This window comes from Podarcis gaigeae (assembly GCF_964106915.1).
Source record: "Podarcis gaigeae genome assembly, chromosome: 6".
Lineage (NCBI taxonomy): Eukaryota > Metazoa > Chordata > Lepidosauria > Squamata > Lacertidae > Podarcis > Podarcis gaigeae.
Genome location: NC_139682.1, coordinates 67,483,390 through 67,502,706, shown reverse-complemented (window position 1 = coordinate 67,502,706; position 19,317 = coordinate 67,483,390). Strand labels below are relative to the sequence as shown.

The window sequence follows — 19,317 nt, the reverse complement described above, 5'->3', positions numbered from 1 at the left end:
ATGGAGGACATAAATCAGGGGAAGCCCTACCATTAGGTAGAGTGTGGCAAGTGCCTCAGGCGGCAGATGCTCAGCAGCACCAACAGCAACCCTGTTGTGATCTTCCTGATCCCCCAGACATTCACTTCTGCTGCCACACGGCCTCTGGGCCTTCTTATATAGGGCCCAGATGTGGTGGATGGTGTTATTCCATCACCAATGTTAAAGTAAGACTTGGTTGTCAGTCTAGTTGGCTTATAGCAGTGGAGATGGAAGAGGAGCCCATTTTGTCCTTCACTACAGGCAACAAAGCACCTTGGGTTAGCCCTGATTAAAATGTAATATCAGGGCAACACCCACAGGCTTCATTGGATTACATAATTACTTTCTGCTGAAGAAGATGAACAGAAAAATCCACGGACCATCAATCTAGCAATAAATAAGTTATGATCTGAAAGTTTATACTGCAACAAGCATTAATGTTGTTTGAAAGTCCCTGGCCTCTTCCTCGGGATCCTCTTGCCTATTTATATATTTTATTTTTTTGCAATGCCTAAAGTTAGCGTTTCAGTATAAATGGCGACATCTATGCAAATTTTACATTAAATAATTCATACCCCTCTGGCTTCCTTGCTTTGCAGAACGCATTGCCAAATCAGAAGGCAAACCTTTAATTTACTGTTTTTCTGCACTGGTCATGCGCTTGTGTGTTTGTGTGTGCGCGCATGCATGTGTACAAGTGTGATTGATCGCCCTTGGCATGCTCCAAATATATTTTGAAATAACTGTACGTTAATTCTATTAGAGAGAGAACAATAAAACAAGAGTCTTTGGCGTTAGTTCTATCTATCATGGGAGTGCTGACACTGTCAACTGTAATTCCAGTGACTTTTGCTCTTAGTAGCAATAAAGCTATTTCTTCAGATTATTCTATCCTGCCCTCAGGGGCACTTATCCTGAAGTATAACCTTTTTCTCACACATGCTACTAGCAACAAAGTCTCCACAGCAATTACGTATCTTCTTCCCTACCAGTAGCAATGTCGCAGGCTGAAATGCTTCTTTCAAAGAGTCCGGATGAGCACGCCAGTGTTTTATTCCATCAAACCTTTGACCTTGCTAAGAGTTCTAATGTGTCCCCTCGCTGGTTTTGAAATCTTGTTCAGCTAAAACTCCAAAAGGACGTCAGAAATCTGAAAGCCAGTGTTCCATTGGAAGAAGAAAGGCTTTATTTACATGCACAGATATGCCATTATCTTACTTAGCATCCAATCATAGCACTGTTTTCAAAAAGTATACCAGTGTAAGATATTAAGGCAGGACTGCTGGAGTACTGGCGTCCTCCCTTGGTTTTAAGTCCCCATTTCAGCCTGCTGATGGGTGCCATGTGCCAGGGCCAGGTAGCACTAAAAGGTGCGCCAAATACTAGTACTGTTTGTATTGTTTGAAAGTCTTCAGGATTCTGTCATTTCATTTTATTTTTGCAATGCCTAAAGTTAGTGTTTCAGAACCCTACATTCAGTTCCAGACATGGGATGGATAAGTAAACATTGGCAATTTCTGCTCCCCTTTCTCTTTTCACTGGAATTCTCTGACATTGCTAGTTGTGATAACTTTGTTGAACTGAAGAAAGTGGCCAAAATGTAGGGTTGCCATATTCTGAACAGGTTTTTTTTTGGGGGGGGGAGGTGTTGAGCTTTCTTGGGAACATCCCCCTCCCCAATTATGTTTTGGGGGTTTTTAAAGCTTTTTTAATTTTTAAAAAAGTCCTTCTTGCCATACATCTGGGTTTTTCCAGACATTTTGCCAATTCAGCAAAAATCCACCCAGATGTCATTTTGACAGCCCAATTCCCGAATGTGACCGGAAAACCCGGACATATGGCCACTTTACAAAATGGCTGTCTTGAAGCTCCACACATGCACACTGTGATGTGAAGCTCTCTATACTGAGACTTCCAACCTGGAAGTACTCCTGACTATGCTTTGGAAAGAACAAAACTTTAGAAAAGCTATATTTGTGCTCACACTGCCACAAGGCCCTTCACACAAAGGCTTCCCATCCGGCAGGACTTCCTGGAGTGACCACGTGACCATGCAGTGGCTTTAAAAATTATTAGATCTCACTGAATTGTGCCCCTTGTGATTAGAAATATATGCGTCCCAATTAGTAGAGCAGATTAATTACAGGAATATAAATTCTCCTACTAATTAAAATGAATACCCATAAAAACGCTATTGCTGACCCCAATAAAAACATATTGCAGAGTATGTAGAAAGGTATGTATCCCTTGCAGGGTTTCTTCAAAGTGAACCACAGTTTGCACCAACATTGCAGTTAATCATTATTAACCAGTGCCGGGATGTTTTAATGCAAAAAATGATGGGTACTGCTGGAAAAAATAAATGGTACAGTTTTAGGCGAAGGGGTGAGGTGGGGGAACAAGTTTGTGCTGTCATTTTTATATTGTTTCTTCACTTTTGCTCGATGATGCAAAGCCATAATTCTATCATTTAATATTATATAGACAACATTTTTAAAATAAATAAATCTCTAAACCAAAAGTGTTAACCCATTTGAGTTAGTGGCTGAGATCATTTCAGATTAAATTTTGGTCATGGAATCCTCTGCGAGAGCTCACAATCCCTGCCAAAGACACATTTGTTAACTTTAAATGCCAAAAAAAGCAGAGCATTAGATCATCAGAGGTATTTTACTTCACAAATAGATGTTTTGATACAACATCTGATCTTGCAGTACTGATTACGTATGGCAGATTCCATCTGAAGTAAAACTAGATTTCACTTGCGATCTGATTACCATCTCTGGCTACAGTCCTTGAAGTATGGAATTTAACAATACAACTAGGAGTGTGCCCCCCCCCATCTCTTGGCATGCCTTAGTTATAGCTTCACATTCTTTTTACCTTTTTCAATTATGGTGGTTTCATAAAGGCAAAAAAACTAAATTAAAGCAATGGTTGCAATTATTTTAAAAATGCCTTAAAGAATACCCTAGGGATTAATTCAGAATGAAAATGATAAATAACCATGCATTAATACATCTTTTTTATGTCTAGAAGGCCACACAACATTTCCCCGGCATATGTGACAGCATAGACCGCCCCCCCAACTTGAACAAAGGTAAGGCCCTTTTCATTTTTGTGAGATGTTAAGTAACTTTAGTACTGTAATGCTTACAGGTCCACTGTTCCTTTTGCAAGGGAGAAGGATAAGGAGAATACCTTGACACAGAAGAGTACATTGAGGTCAATATTAGTCCGTATTACAAAACATTGGAAACATGAAAGCTAATAACAGGCCTTTTTTTCAACTGGACCTCCATTCTGGCACCTCTCTGGTAGGTGCCATTGCCATTATGAGAGAACAAGGGAGGTGTTCACAGTGAGTTCCAGCGCCTCTTTTTCTAGAAAAAATACCACTGGCTACTAATAGTTCTGCTTCTGTTTGCCATTAATTGTGAACATCAATATGTGCAGACTTCAAAGAGGGGACACCCACAAGCAAGGCAGTAAGTTTTCCAATGCATTAGCTCAGAGATAGCCCTCTTGGTGTTTTGAATTACAACTCCCATCAGCCCTGATCAGCCTAGCCAATGGTAGGGGATGATGGGAGTTGTGATCCACAATCTCGGGGGGGGGGGGGCAGAGCACCGTGTTAGCTCTCCCAGCAACTGCCAATTCAAATAGCTTGTCAGGATATGCTGGCCAAGCTCCACATTTATACGTCGCAATATAAAACGATGCATTCTCCAAGTTATGGAGAGATATTTAAATCTGAAGCTTTCACCTGGAAAACAACATTGCTTTAATTGTAGCCTGTTCTTTAACCACACAATAAAGGTAACAAGCAGGGACGCGGGTGGCGCTGTGGGTTAAAACACAGAGCCTAGGACTTGAGGATCAGAAGGTCAGTGGTTCGAATCCCTGCGATGGGGTAAGCTCCCGTTGCTTGGTCCCTGCTCCTGCCAACCTAGCAGTTCGAAAACACGTCAAAGTGCAAGTAGATAAATAGGTACCGCTCTGGCGGGAAGGTAAACGACGTTTCCGTATGCTGCTCGGGTTCGCCAGAAGCAGCTTAGTCATGCTGGCCACATGACCCGGAAGCTGTACGTCGGCTCCCTCGGCCAATAAAGCGAGATGAGCGCCGCAACCCCAGAGTTGGTCACAACTGGACCTAATGGTCAGTGGTCCCTTTACCTTTATCTTTACTAAAGATAACAAGCACACCAATGCAGTTTGTGCTGACATAAAAATCACGTCAATATCTAGCATGATTGTGGAATATAAAAGCAGGTTTACCACTAGGATCCAGAGCTGTGCTTTATCTAACAAATGCTGAGTCCTGCCTGCCTGCCTGTCTGTCTGCCTTTAAGGGAAAATTGACTGTACAAGATAGAAGATGCTGATTTCAGAATTTGTTTCCACTATTTGTTTAATATTTATAGAAAACTTGGCATTTAAGGCTCCAGAGCAGAAATATTTTACATTGTGCACAGGGAACAGCTTGGGCCCCTGGCACAGGAGCCAACTCCTAGGGGCTGAGGTCCCTTCGGTTTCCCCAATAAAATAATTGAGGCTGCCCCCGCTGCTGAGTTGTTGGTCAGTGCCATTCAAATGGTGTGTATGCACCAAGTCATGTGATCAATTATGCAGGGTGGGGCTTACCTGCCCCCCAATATTTTATTCAAGTTGGCACCCCTGGCCCCTGGGTCGCTGCTAGCCCCTTGTAGCATCTCATCCAGCAGTACTCTCACATTGCATGCAGTTACTTTTTCCTATCCGTGGAGGGGCCTTCAGTTACTGACTGCATTTCTTTGCAGTCCAAGCTGCTTAGCTGTCCATATTCTGGATCTCTCCAGCCACCCCTTCCTCTTGGGTGACTGGCATCTGGGCTTCCAGGTCACTAGTTTGCTAAGCTCAGGAATTTCTGTGTTTGGCATAGTTCAGAAAAACTGCTGCAGGCTTTATTTTCCCAACTATTATCTAAATTCTAACATTTTACTAACATTTCTAACGCTCACTAACGCTAGATCTGTAACAGTTAAAAAACAAACAAACCTGATGACCTGGTTGTATATGCAGAGATGATAGAGAGGATAAAGATAGGTTTATTTATCCCCAATGTGATTCCATCTTGGTTAGGCCCTGCACCACATTCTTACTTGGTGTCATAGATAGCCAGCCTATGCTTTCTCCCATATGCTTTGAACTACAACTCCCATTGGCACTAGCCATCATGGACAATGGTCAGGAATGATGGAAGTTGTAATCCACAACAGCTGGAAGCCACCACATCGGCTGATTCTGTTCTATATGGTGCATCAACACCTCTTTTTCATGTTACACAAGCACAGCAGAAATTAGCAATGCAAGAATGCCATTGATTATAAAATGAATGTAATAAAATGCAATTTACCATAATACAACTTGAAAATATACTACTTAGAAAGCAGCACATCATTGGAAACTAAGAGTATATTTAATGATTTTTTTTTTTAAAAAAAAATATTTTCTCCTAATTTCCTAAAGATCTAAGCTTCTTTAAGGACAATTGAGACTCATCATTTTGATCTTGAACAAATGTGCATCTGAATCACTGAGTAATTTTCCTTTTGTGCCACTTCATAAATCAAAACAAGTCTGTGGATTAAAACAATCTTTTCTCTGTGAAAATATTTGAAACTGTACTGCCAAATTGCATGCAGGGTTTTCAACGTGATATGATTTGAAATAGCCAGGAGAGATAAAAGGCATGAAAATTGGGATTTATTAATGAATAGAGGAATAAAAATACTGTCTCCTGTAATACGGAGAGGAGATAAACATTATGAAAAGAAGTATGTCACATACTTAGTGGCCCCATATCTCAAGTGAGGAAATGCATGTTTCATTCAAAATAATAATAATGAAAAGACAAAAGCTGAATCATAAGTTTTAGAGCACTGACTTCTGATGAACACAGATGCAGTAGACACTGGATGCACCCAGCACCTCACAGGATTAAATTTCATTGAGATTCCTTGATGTCATTGGTAAAAAATCAGGCCTTAGTGCTCCAGGAAGGCACTTAAGCACGTACCTGCCTTGAAGTGGGTCAGTAGTCTCAATGAAATCAATGGGGCTGGTCACATGTTTTAAATTAAGCATATATTTTAAGTGCTTTGCTGGATTTGAGCCGACAGGCTCTTACTGTTTCTTCTGTGAGAAATTGGCAAACACAAGTTATACTGATTCCAGTGTGTGGAAGACAGTCCTTTCCTTCCTTCCTTCCTTCCTTCCTTCCTTCCTTCCTTCCTTCCTTCCTAGGGTGAATTAAGGAACATTTTCCAAAAGCTTTCCATGGTTCCTCAGACCTGGTGTTCACAGCCAGTGGTGCCTCTTTTGAAGTCCTATGGGAGACTTTGTCTCCACCTCATATTTGTTTTTGTTTCTTTTTCAATTCAATCTTACTGGCTGTTTAGTTGCACAGGTGTGCTTTTATAGTAATGAAATCATCATTGCATGATATGGCCAGCTAATTGTGCCCATCGCATTTCACAGGAGCATCAGAGTGTGTCGAGGGAGGAAGGGAATAGATAGAGGATCCTTTCCCCACTTTACATTATCCCCCACTTCCAATAATTGCACACCTGGGCTTCAGAAGGCTTCCTCATAGTTTCCACTAAGTGGAAGATGCTCCATGAGGCTGTGTGAGATATGTAAGAGTCATATTACATATGGTGCCAAAGTGGAGTCTTTCCACACAGCAATTCCAATCCATACCAAAAGCAATAGCTACATAGATCCACTATGAAGAGGCAGCTTCCTAGTGTGTTATGAATAGCTCTGAACTTTTTTTGGGGGGGAGGGATGTGGAATTAAAACAGGCAAAAAATGTATTTTATATTATGGCACATCTCCCATAGCAGCCAACATGTAGCACATAATCTTTCTCAAAGATTCCGAACGGTCCAGGAAAATTGTTACCACTTGGGCTTAGAAGGTTGAAGTTACTCTACGTTTTTCTCCAACCTCCCCATTGTTGCCACTGGGACCAGTCTATTTGCAATGAGGAGTACCACAGGATGCTTATTGCAGTTCCAGCACCTCTTGAAGCAGCAACAAAGTCCCCCTCCATCCCCTCTTTAAGGCCACATCCACACAATAAATTTCAAGCACTGGTATACCACGTTAGGGGAAGGGGGGTGGGATATTAGGGGAAGGGAAGTACCTCTGGTGGGAGACACATCGTGCTCCCTCTGGGGTAGCATGCCCACCTTTGGTCCCCACCCAGCATTCAGGTCTCACCTGTGGCACTGAGAAGCTGCCAGCACAAGACAGCAGCCACACCTCAGAAAATGGTTTCAAGTGGCCGGCTAAACCAGGTGAGGGAAGCCGATGGGTCTTATGGGTCCTCAGTGAGTTAGGGACATTTCCTGCATGCAAAGACAGGCTCCAGGGTATTGAGCAGATGAGACCAATAGTGGGTTCAACAGTCAAGAAGGCGGTTACTGCATGTGCTGTAGAGAGAAATAAGGGGCAGATGGGACTCACCAACCTAGGAAGATAGCCATTCCAGGAGAAGGAAAACTCTGATCCTAGACTTCCACTGCCTTGTGACTATGCCCATTCATGAGAAAGGCTTCGGGAGTAAATTCCAAGGAAAAATCTGTATCTGCTGCCTTGAGGGACATATTCAGGAGAAGAAAAAAGTAAGGAGTAAACCCTACAGAAATCCGGAGTGCAGTCCCTCAGGCGGTTAGATGGCATCTTGTATATCTCCTTCCAGCAAATCCTGCAGCCAGGCTGGTGCCAAATGTATTTCTATGCTGTCCTTTGGACCACATCAGCTATATCATCTGGGCAGCCCAGGACCTCCATATACACAGCTCAGGCTTGCACCCTGGAGTGGTCATTTTGGTGCTGCTAATGCAGCAAAAACAACACGGGAGGCAGCAGTTACCACTTTCTGCAGCCAAAACAGGCGCTGTGATTCTTGAGTGGTTTGACTTCAGCCCCAGAGGTGCACTCCACAGTCTCTCCACTCTTGAGACAGACAGATGCCAACAACAACAACAAATATCACTTGAACATGAATGGCTTCCCCCAAAAGAATGTGGGAGCTAAAGTTTGCCAAGGTTCCTAAAGCTTGTTACGAGACCCGCATATGCCTCAAAGAGCTACAATTCCCTACGTGGTTTAACAACCAATCCCTCTTCCTAGGAAACTCTGAGGAAAGTAGCTTTGTTGTGCAAGGGAGATATAGACTAACAACCCTCAGCAACTTTAAAGAACTGTAGTTCTCAGACTTATCTGAGGGAAGTTCTGACCATCACAATGGTATAACTTTAAATGTATGGTGTGGATGTGGTGTAATAGAGAGGTGGCAATGCTCTCTTTCCTCGCCTCTGTCATGGTAAGCCACTCTGCCCCTGAGAAACATTACAATTTTGGCCAGCCTCTGAAAATCACAAAAAAAATACTTGGAGGGCGTGTGCTTTTTGCTTTGTGTGTATGCGTGCATTTTGTAAGGAAGTATAAGGAAAAGCTGAGTATAAGGACTGGGCTTGTAAAATTAGCTGTTTCAGAAGCTGAGATTCTTTACTGAGTTCCACTGTGGAATAAATCCTTGCACCCACCTCCCTCTACTCTATCTTTATTTTCAAAAAGAAAAGAAAATTAATGGAAACAGACCTGAAAACAAACAAAGGATGTTTGCTCAGTGAAAAAAGACAGGTATTAAACTGACAAAGTGGTGACGGAGAACAACAAAAACAGGGCCGTTTGCAGATAATGGAGAAAAAGTACCTGTTGGCCCATGTCATTTGCTCTGCGACAGCTAATTATCAGAGCAAACCTCCTTTTACTGCTTTCATGGATTGCACTCTGCTTTTGTCTATGCATTAAATTGTTGACACCTCTTTCTTTTCAAGTCAGCCATGGGTTTAGGCATTAAAGCTAAATTCCTTGGGGACGGTGTTTGACATTCCAGAAAGTGTTAGAGGCACCCCCATATCCCTGGAGGTGTTATAGACAGGGCATGGAGGGGAAAGTGGTATTTTTTAACCAGATGAAGTGTTTTGATTCACTAAGAGGCAGCATGATCTCCTAATTAAGGTTGCAGGGTGAGTTTCCAGAATGCTTCACATTTCCTGGCCTTGGCCACAAACACAGTAGCAAATAGTCACCAAAGTGGTAGCCTAGGACTTTCTTTTTTTTTTTTTGTTCCTAATCTCAGATAGTAGTACAGTAGTGGACTTAGCTTTCAGTTAAGCGGCATGTAACATGGAAAGCAGGCATTTCGAATTTGAACCATCCCCTTCATATGGTATGTACCATTTCAAATTATCTGGTAAATAAATGGATTGCTTAGAGACACAGACAATATTTGGAATGTAAAGGTAAAGGGACCCCTGACCATTAGGTCCAGTCGAGGACAACTGTGGGGTTGCGGCGCTCATCTCGCTTTATTGGCCGAGGGAGCCGGCGTACAGCTTCCAGGTCATGTGGCCAGCATGACTAAGCCACTTCTGGCGAACCAGAGCAGCGCATGAAAACGCTGTTTACCTTCCCACCGGAGCAATACCTATTTATCTACTTGCACTTTGACGTGCTTTCAAACTGCTAGGTTGGCAGGAGCAGGGACCGAGCAACGGGAGCTCACCCCGTCGCTGGGATTTGAACCACTGACCCTCTGATCGGCAAGCCCTAGGCTTTGTGGTTTAACCCACAGCACCACCCGCATCACATTTGGAATGTAGTAGGCTATTAATATTTGCATATGTATTAGGATAATAATATCAAATTTATAAAAGAATGTATGTGTTAGTGTATTTTTTGTATATTGCATATATTTTTTTCTACATATTTTTGTACCTTTTTATTTTTCCTTTCTTCTTCTCTTTTTTCTTTCATCCCTTTATTTCTTTATAACTGAAACCTTTTCAATAAAATATTAATACCTAGTAAATGAACATTTGCCCTTTGCAGACGGTCACATTAAAGAATCCCCTCTTTTATGTCTGTTGTTTGAAAATATTTCTTAACTGCCCCTCATCAGAATATTTCAGGGCATTGCACAAAAATCCACACAACTGAGAAATATAATCTAAAACTAACAAATAAAAATTCAAGAAGTCTTGCATGTGGATATACGCAAATAATGTGTCACACACACATTCATCAGCATCTCTGAATGCAGGAAAGTTTGCTTCATTATTTTTTGTTTCCTATTTTCTGTCCTTCTCAAAACTGCTCTGCAAGGAAAACAGCTGCTCCTTGTGAATTTCACTGGATCATGGCCATGGCTGTAAAATGCACAATACTGGTTACTGAACTGATTCTATTTTATTTATTTTACTAGAGAAGCACACTTTCTCTTGGGAGGATGGCTAATGGCATCTTGAAGAAGATTATGGATGTGCCAAGAATGTGGAATGTTTGGATTATCATCATCATCATCATCATCATCATCATCATCATCATCATTGGATGACCAGACTGCACGCAAGGCAAAAGGAGACAGGAAGCAGAAGAGAGGAAATATGAGGCTGAGAACAGAGTATGCAAAGTCTATCTCATCCAACCTTCTGTTTACCAAAGTGGCCTGTCAGATGCTGTAGAATGACCACAAGCAGGTCAATGGACCAAGCAAGGAAGAGCTGGCTGAAGCTGCACCAAACATATAGACGTCCACGTGGAAGGCCAGCAAAGAAAGATAGCAAGCAAATGGCTTTTTATATCTAATTTGGCAAGAACGCAAACAGTCTCATTAGTCTGGTTGCAGCGATAGTCAGAAGAACTAGTGAAATAAGTATGACAGGCCAACTTAGCTTTAAAAAAGGAACAGACAAATTCATTGAGAATAAAGCTATCAATGGCTACTATACTTTGAGTCCCCACCACCACCAAAAAGCTCAACAACTTTTGTGTCCTTAATTTTACTTCTAGAAATGTGGCAACCCTACATTTGGGGAACACCAGCAGAAGAATATTGGTCTATTGCCCTGCTTGGGGTCATTCGATAGCATTTGACAGGCCACCAGAAGTTTGGATGAGATAAAATCTGTGGTCTGATTCAGGAGAGCTCTTCAGTTGTCAGTGAACAGACGAAAAAGACAGTGAAATCAACTAAGGGAGCTATACTTCATGTGCCGTTCCATCTAACTTTTTCTGTTTATTTTGTTTCTAATGTTTTAGATGGCTGTTCGTCATCTAAAAATGGCCTTAAGGTCCATTTCTCACTATAAGGTGAAAAGAAATAAGCTTTCTTTCTTTCTTTCTTTCTTTCTTTCTTTCTTTCTTTCTTTCTTTCTTTCTTTCTTTCTTTCTTTCTCTTCACTGCCAGGGGAGAGAGCAGACCATAAAAAATAGCCATAGGGAAAAGGGTTAAGTATCCAACCTTTTCCCACTACTGACTGTAATCTCAAGAATCTGCATTTATTTATTTTTATTTTTATTTATTAAAGATTTTCTTGTTTTACAGAACTTTGTGTAATGTCTCTCGTATTTTTTTTCAGTGTAACATTTTTACAAATCATTTCATTTGTTGAGACTTTGGGGGGAGGGGGGAAGATGGGGGAGTCGGGTGGTGATGTTTCTACTTTGCTTAATGTATGTAGGGTTTGGTGTCAGCACGTGCAGGTTCTCTGCTGTTCATTTGTGTCTCTTTGGTGATGTGAGAGGTTGGGGTTGGCCTAGGGCAGGGGTCTGCAACCTTTAAGACAAAAAGAGCCACTTGGACCCGTTTCCGAAGGAAAAAAAACTGGGAGTCGCAAAACTCGTCATTATAAAGATAACTTTTTTGCCACTTTTTTATTATTTCTTTGTTTGACCCCTCAGAATTACTCCTCCTCATAGAAATAAACGTTAAATTAACAAGTTACCTTTTTTTGTGTGTGTTCTTCACTCTTCTTCAAAACAGTGACCAGCATACATGCCCCCTTTCAATGCAGTGACCAGCGTATGTGCCCCTTACAATGTAGCGGGCGGGCGGGAAGGTGACGTCGGGACGGTGCGTGACTAACGCACGCACCGCCCCCATGCAACGTCACAGCCAGTACAGCGCCCACCACAGTGGGGAGTGTCGGGGCGCACAATGCGCCTCCTCCCCTCACTAGTATCCACCCCGGAGCCGCGGCAAAGGTGTAAAAGAGCCACATGCAGCTCCGGAGCCGCGGGTTGCTGACCCCTGGCCTAGGGTGTGGTTGTTTGTTTGTGATTGGCTGTGGTGATCTTTGTTTTCGTGTGTGAGTGGGGTGGGTGGGTGTTTTGGATCAGGTTAGCCATATTGATTTGTATGCTGTTGGTGAATTTTTGTCATTGTCTTGTTGGGCTGTGTATGTGATAAACGGGAGCCCTACCGGGGTAAAGGCGTCTTCTTCTGTTTGTCACCATGTCAGTTTCAGTTTATTGGTTAATTTTTCTAGTAGGGCTGTTTCCCATACTATTTGGCACCATTGGTCCATGCTTACTCCTGACAGGTCTCTCCAGAGTCTGGTTATGGTGTTTCTGGCTGTGTGGTCTAAACTCCCCTTTAAATCCATATCAACAAAAAGAAAAGAATCTGCATTTTACTTAAAACAACAACTGCTCTACTCCTGTGGTTTCCAGCAACGGGTATTCAGATGCATTACTAGCACCAATTGTGGAGGCAGAGCATAGCCATCATGGCACGTAACTATCAATAACCTTCTCTTCTGTGAATTTATCTAATCCTTTTTAAAAGCGATCTAGTTTGGTGACCATCACTGCTTCCTGTAGGAGTGAGTGCCCAGAGTTTAACTGCACTGCATGTTACTTTTATACTTTTATATGTCCTGAATCTTCCAACATTCGGCTTAACTGAATTTCCATGAGTTTTAGTCTTAGGAGCAAGGAAGAAAAACTTTTCTCTATCCACTTTTTCCATGGCAGGCATACTTTTATAAACTTGCCAACACTTACTCATCTTTCCTCTAAGTCTAAGCTAAAAAGATCCCCAACACTGTAACCTGTCCTCCTAGGGGAGTCACTGCATTTCCTTGATCATTTTGGCTGCCCTTTTTGAACTCTACACTATCATTTTTGAGGTGAGGTATTTCCAAGTTCTGAAATAGTAGCATTTTGAAATTGTCACCTTTTATAGGTTTCTTTCATCAGCACGCTGATGGTCTGGGGATCAAGCAGGCAACTGTTTCTCTCCCCCCCCCCCCAAGGTTTACTCTCAATTTTAGTCATCTGTTCATAAAAAATGTGGATAATAATATTTACTTGTTCCATCCTGCACTATCTGGTGAGGATTCCCCCTCCCGTGCTTTTTTTTTTTGGGGGGGGGCGGTGAGGGAGAGAGGGAAGAAGCCCATCTCCTTCAATAGATATGATGAATGTTTAGTACAATGGAGGGGCTGAGATCAGCAGGAGCCAATGTAGATGCTGCCAGACTACAAAAATAATCACATCATGAATGTGGGATTCTCATTTTGCTGAGGCCTTTGGGCTGGGTTAGATGTGGGCCTCATTTAGCATTAATCCCTGTGGTTTTACATGGATTTTGCTTGCTCTCCATTGTTTCAGACTGAACTCTTACATGCTTTCAGTGCAATTTTCATTGTGCAAACCCAAATGTTCTGACTGAGCAGACTCACTCTCTTTCCCCCACCTCTCCCTGGGTAGTAGGATGGAACAGAAGAGAAATATCTAGTAGCTTGTTTTTTGTTTTTTTGTTTTTTTTTTAAATTCAAACTATGCCTCAGATGAGGTTTGTACTAGAAGCACCCCCTTTCATTTTTCTTTTGAATATGCTATTTTTGTTGTCATGGAAAAGGCCATACTTTTAAAAAATCAAAGTAAAACAAAACAAAACCCACACACAACCCAGCAAGAACACAAAGTGAATGCATTATGGTTTCTGCTATTCTGAACAAGAATCATTACTCAAACACATAAATCAATGAAGCACACTGATGCATTACTTTAATTATCATTTCTGCTCAGATGGTTGGTTTATATAACATAATTGTTTACTGCATCTGCGTCTTACGCAAGAGTTGCATAGTTAGGCCTCTGATGTTAAGAAGTGCAATACTTTAGTAATTTATTCTGACTCTGTTCTTAGGGCAAATATCAGGCTAGGAGAAATGTGACAACAATCTCTGGTACAGCTAATACAGAACATATATTGATATATTTTCAAATTTTGTATTTTCAGATTTTAATGTTATAATTCTATTCTGAAATGTCACACCTGGCTTTAGAATTGGAATTTTGATATTCTTGCAATTTGCATGTTAGAAGAGAAGTTGCTTGACTTACGTTGTTTAACTGGTACAAATACAGTCATACCTTGAAAGTCAAACAGAATCTGTTCCGGAAGTCCATTTGACTTTGAACCAAAAGTGCAGCTTCTGATTGGCTGCAGGAAGCTCCTGCAGCCAATTGGAAGCCGTGGAAGCCCCGTCAAACGTTCAGGTTCCAAAAAATGCTTGCCAACCGGAACACTCACTTCCTTAAGTACTCACTTCTGGCGCATGCCACCTGTCAGATACTGCCAAAAGTTGACAGTATTGCATACCAAAGGATGTGGTCTCTCTAGAACACTACCTAAGCCACGCTGAGAGAAACCTGCACCTCAAGATCCTATATAGCTTATCCATATATAGTCTATTCATACAACACTTTCCCAAACATCTGAAGGAAAAATATTAGGATATTTGGAGAAACGGAACTGGGCTGAGGCACAATCACCCAATGCTACTCTTTGGAACTGAACTGGAACCATTGCAATACAATGGGTGAGTGGGAGAAGGCAGGCAGACTCTTTGGAGGCCCCGTGATGGAGGCACCGCCCCAGGTGCCCAATCGACTTGCTCTGCCACTGCTCTCTCTTTCCCCATCCTCTTCTGCACCTGACAGAGCCAATCTGCCTGAAAGAAAGCATGTCCCCCCCACAAAGTAACCAAGAGGTGTCTTATGCCTTTGTGAAACCCCAGAGACAAATCTTTTTTTCCTCTTAAAAAGATGGTATAGAATGAATGCTGCAACAGTGTCTCTTTATAGATCTGAGATTTTGCTGGATTTACCATTTTCAATAAATGCTTTTCTTAAAACAAGTCATTGTAAAGTCACAAAGTCAACAGGATTCAATATGTGGATTCGCCCTCGTGAGCAACTGAACACCCCGAGTCAAACGGTTTTCTATTGGAAAGTTCATGCTGTGTAAAATGAACATTGACAGAAACATTTTTAATATATGTTTTAGGCTGCTTTCACATTAAACACTTGAGGGATTTCCTTTTCTTTTCTCTGATTGCTTGCCTTCCACAGTGGAAAAAGGCATAGTCCTTGTATTATTAATTAGCCGCTCTGCTCAATTTCCCAGCATTTGCAGTGGCCATTACTGTATTTATCTGTTAATATAGTAATATCACATTTTGTAATTGTTTACTGAACATCATAAACTTCCATGGTACGACACCATAACATAGGGAGACGAAGGCTGATTCCTATGTATGGTATGTCCCTCTAGAAAAACACTAGTCAGGTGTTATATATAGGAATACAACAGCTATGTGAAATGTGTGGATACATCAGCAATGGACTAGGAACACAATCCATTCCTTCCCATGCACATAGTTCATAGATCCCAAGGCAGCACAACTAGTCTTTTCTTCCCACCCCACACAATCCTTCAGCATAAGTTCATTCACTGTTATGCATACGGCCATTAAAGCTGCAATGGGAAGTTGGCAAATAAGTGGCTCAACCTGCTTCCAAGACTTCTTGACTGCACAAGCAACACAAGCAACAGTAGTGTGGATGATAATGAAACTGCACAGCTTTTAGAAGACAGGTGAATGCATCCATGTATTGGGAAGTTTTTAATGTTTGATATTTTATTATGCTTTTATGTGTGTTTGAAGCCACCCAGAGTGACTTGGGCAACCCAGCCAGATGGGCAGAATATTAGTACAGTATTAGTATTAGTATTAGTATTAGTATTATTAGTATTAGTATTAGTACTGGCAGTGACTTATGCCTCATAATCCCTCTGTGTTGTTATGAGGTGTCCTGAGTGCATCTCTTAGATTGTGCTTTCTTGACAGATATTTTCTATGGACAGCAGATGTTAGAATCTAGGGCAGATATGTGTAACCTCCAGTTACTGTATAGATTTTCTACAAAAGTGAAGTGTAACTCATGTGCAATGTAGAATCAAACAGGTATCCTTGAGAAAGCTTTGTTCTGTATGGTCTTTGCTATCCCTGGGCCCTTATTTTCAACATCACCTCCAGACTGGTAGTGCATTGTCACCATAAGAATAGAGCCACATGCCTTAACCACAATCACCCTAAATTTATGGCCAGAGTTGAATCTATTTAAATTCAAGTCAGCAGTATGTATCCAGACGATCTCTTCTGCAAGTTTATGAATGATATTTTAAAATCTCTTCCTGCATAACTCACATTCACTATCCCAATGCCGTTTGAATTTCAAGCGTTATCAGGAGATTGTGCCCAACACAATGAAGAACTTATTTCTGGCTCTTTTAGAAAATGATTTAATAGAGCATTGCACGAGATAAGGGAAAACAAAACAAAATAGCAGCATGAGAAGCTGCCCTTTCAAGGAATAATATAACATTGTAATATCATTGAACTTATGTGCTAACAAATAAACATTTGACATTTGTTTCTCTCTACTCACACGAGTCAATAGCTTTTTTTTCTGGGTGAAAGAGAAAGCAAACACACTCTGTCTCACCCCTTTCTGTTTATTACATCCTACATTCCTAAAGACAAGACACAGAGAAAGCCAAATTTGTGCTTTATATTTTTGTCATTTCATAAAATGTCACTTGGTCTCATTCAGCCAGAGGGATCACGAATGGTAGCATTAGAAGTGTATGACAAGAAGAATTTGCAGGACAGAAGAGAATGCAAGCAGACTTTTGAGAAAAGCTTTCTCCTTAACTTTCCAAAAACCTAGACTAAAATTCATTAAATGCATCTCCTCCTGCCCCTCCCAGCAAGTGCATTTGCAGCTGTTCAGTATGCTGATGTGGTGAGGGAGTCAGCTGCAAGCTGAGGATCAGTGGTTCTGATTTCCATGCTGCCCATCATTAGGGAAAAGCAACTGTTCTGGACAACCAGCAATTCAACCTCCAGCTCCCGGGACAGAAGATCCTTCTTTCTATGAAAGCTGGGGACTGGCAATGTGAATAGTGAGCCAAGAAGTCTCTAGTTCAGGGGTTGGCAAAAAAATTTAGCTGTGGGCCAGTCCCCTCTCCCTCAGACCTTATGGCAGGCTGGAGAAGCAGCACTGGGAGGGGGGGGGAGCTGGAAGGAGAGGTGGGGGGGCAAGTAGTCCTCCTTCCCACCCCTCAGCTCCAGCCTCTGAGCTTACCTTCCCTGGGGCTGCTGCTTCTGCCGCTGCCACCACTGCTTCTCTTGGGTAGGCAAAGTGAGCTTGTCCGCTCCGCTCTCTGGCCCACAGGAACACCAGGGCGGTGGTGGCGGAGGGAAGATGAGTGGCACGAAAGGGCTGGCTCCAGAGAAGGGCTGCTTAAAATGGTGCTCAGCCAGTTCAGCCCAGCCCCCTTCCTCCTCTAGGCAGGGTGGGGAGAAGCCAGGAGGAGGGAGGGAGGAGGCGCCACCACGATGTGTGTGTGTGTGGGGAATGGAATGGCGCAAGGAAAACAATGGCGCAGCCCGAACGAACACAATCCTGACTCCGATCCACGGACAGTCCGCGGGCCGGATCCTGAAGGCAATTGGGTCTGATCCAGACAGTGGACCTTAGTTTGCTGACCCCTGCGCTATTTCAAGCTCACTAGATGATCCCTAGGCAAATTCTTTATCTCTCAGTATCCCGTTTACAGTATGGCAACAATGTCTTGAATTCAGCAACGTCACTGTGCAAGTGAAACAACTTCTGCTCATACATCTCCCTCTTCCTCTCCTTCCCCTGTGTGGCCCCCACATCCCCCCCAGATCTGCTCTGGAGGGTTGAGGGTAATGGCAGACCAGATATTTTGGGGAGATAATATGGGGGAGGAGTGGTAGAGGACGTTCCACTGTGAGGGCAGAAGCCATTCCCTCAGACAATGACTTTATTGGATACAATAAATATATTGTATTATATTATACTATATTGCAGGATTGTTGTGAGGATTACTGAGATAATGTATCTGGAATATTTTAAATCCTCAAACTGCTATATAATCACTACTATTTGTTGTAACTTTGGGTTTGATGCTACTATAAAAAATTATTCTGAGAGGCCAATCAAGTCCTGAGAAGATTAGTTCATTACTTAAAATGGGACCACAAAATAACCAGAAATCTGAGAAACTTCACCAGTCTTTTGCCTCTCATACCTTCTGAAAACTTTAGCTTCAATAATACTGTCTTTTTCAATAGACAGCAGAAAAAAACTAAAAACATTTCTGTTACATAAATGCTCGCTCCTTTGAGCACCTCTCTGGTGACACTTTATTTTGGAAAATGTAAATTTACTACTCTTATCACATGGTATTTGAATTCAGCATAGGTTTATGAAACTGTCTTCAGCAAATCGTTTTTGTTTTCCTTCCTCAATAGCTATATATGATAATTTATCTTCATTACGTTCATGAGCTAAGCATTTCCATGAGTCATTTTCTAAATGAAGATTATGGAGAAGTAGAAAGGCATTCTAAGTAAGGAAAAGTCATTCCTTTTCTCCATTTCATACTAAACTACGCTGCCTGTATATTGTGGATTAATTATGAAAAGGAAAAGAAAGAAAGAAAGAAAGAAAGAAAGAAAGAAAAGCAACATGAGTAGAATTCAAAATTGTAAGAAAAGCTGTAGCTGAGGGAACATTGTTCTTTTCAGGAATGAACCAGACATGTGCTAAATAGAGATGCTTTTGATGGTTGTACTACTATTTAAAAAATGAAGAAGAAAAAACCCTCTTTGAGGAAACCTAATATTGTGCTATCGTTTCCAGCCTTTTCGGATGTGACTCCCAAATTATTATTTTATTTGAAAAATGTATTAACTCTTTTGAAAATTTCTAAAACACCCCCTCCATCTAAAATATGCCCCCCCCCCAAAGTGGTGTACATAAAAGCAATCAATAAAATATCAGTAAAATATTAAAACAAACCTATCTTTTATTAAAAAACACACAAAAAAACTAAGAAACAATAAACCAAAACTATTCAAGCTATGACAATGGAGTCAGTAGCAAATTTCTAGGCCCTATATGAATTAAGCTCAAATCTCCTGTAAAGTTTGAATCTCAGGTCACATCAACACCATAGACTTCAAACACTATTTTAACATTTTAACATTCATAGCTTCCCCCAAAGAATCC

The 19,317-nt window shown here is 41.6% G+C and overlaps 1 long non-coding RNA gene across 1 annotated transcript in view; it reads left to right on the top strand.

Annotated features, from left to right (window-relative positions):
• Positions 1 to 3,135, top strand: part of LOC310846695 — a 42,654-nt gene extending 39,519 nt beyond the window's left edge. The window contains exon 3 of the long non-coding RNA XR_014565480.1: positions 3,058 to 3,135. This is a non-coding gene — a long non-coding RNA (uncharacterized lncRNA). The remainder of the gene's footprint in view (positions 1 to 3,057) is intronic.
• Positions 3,136 to 19,317: the final 16,182 nt, after the last annotated feature.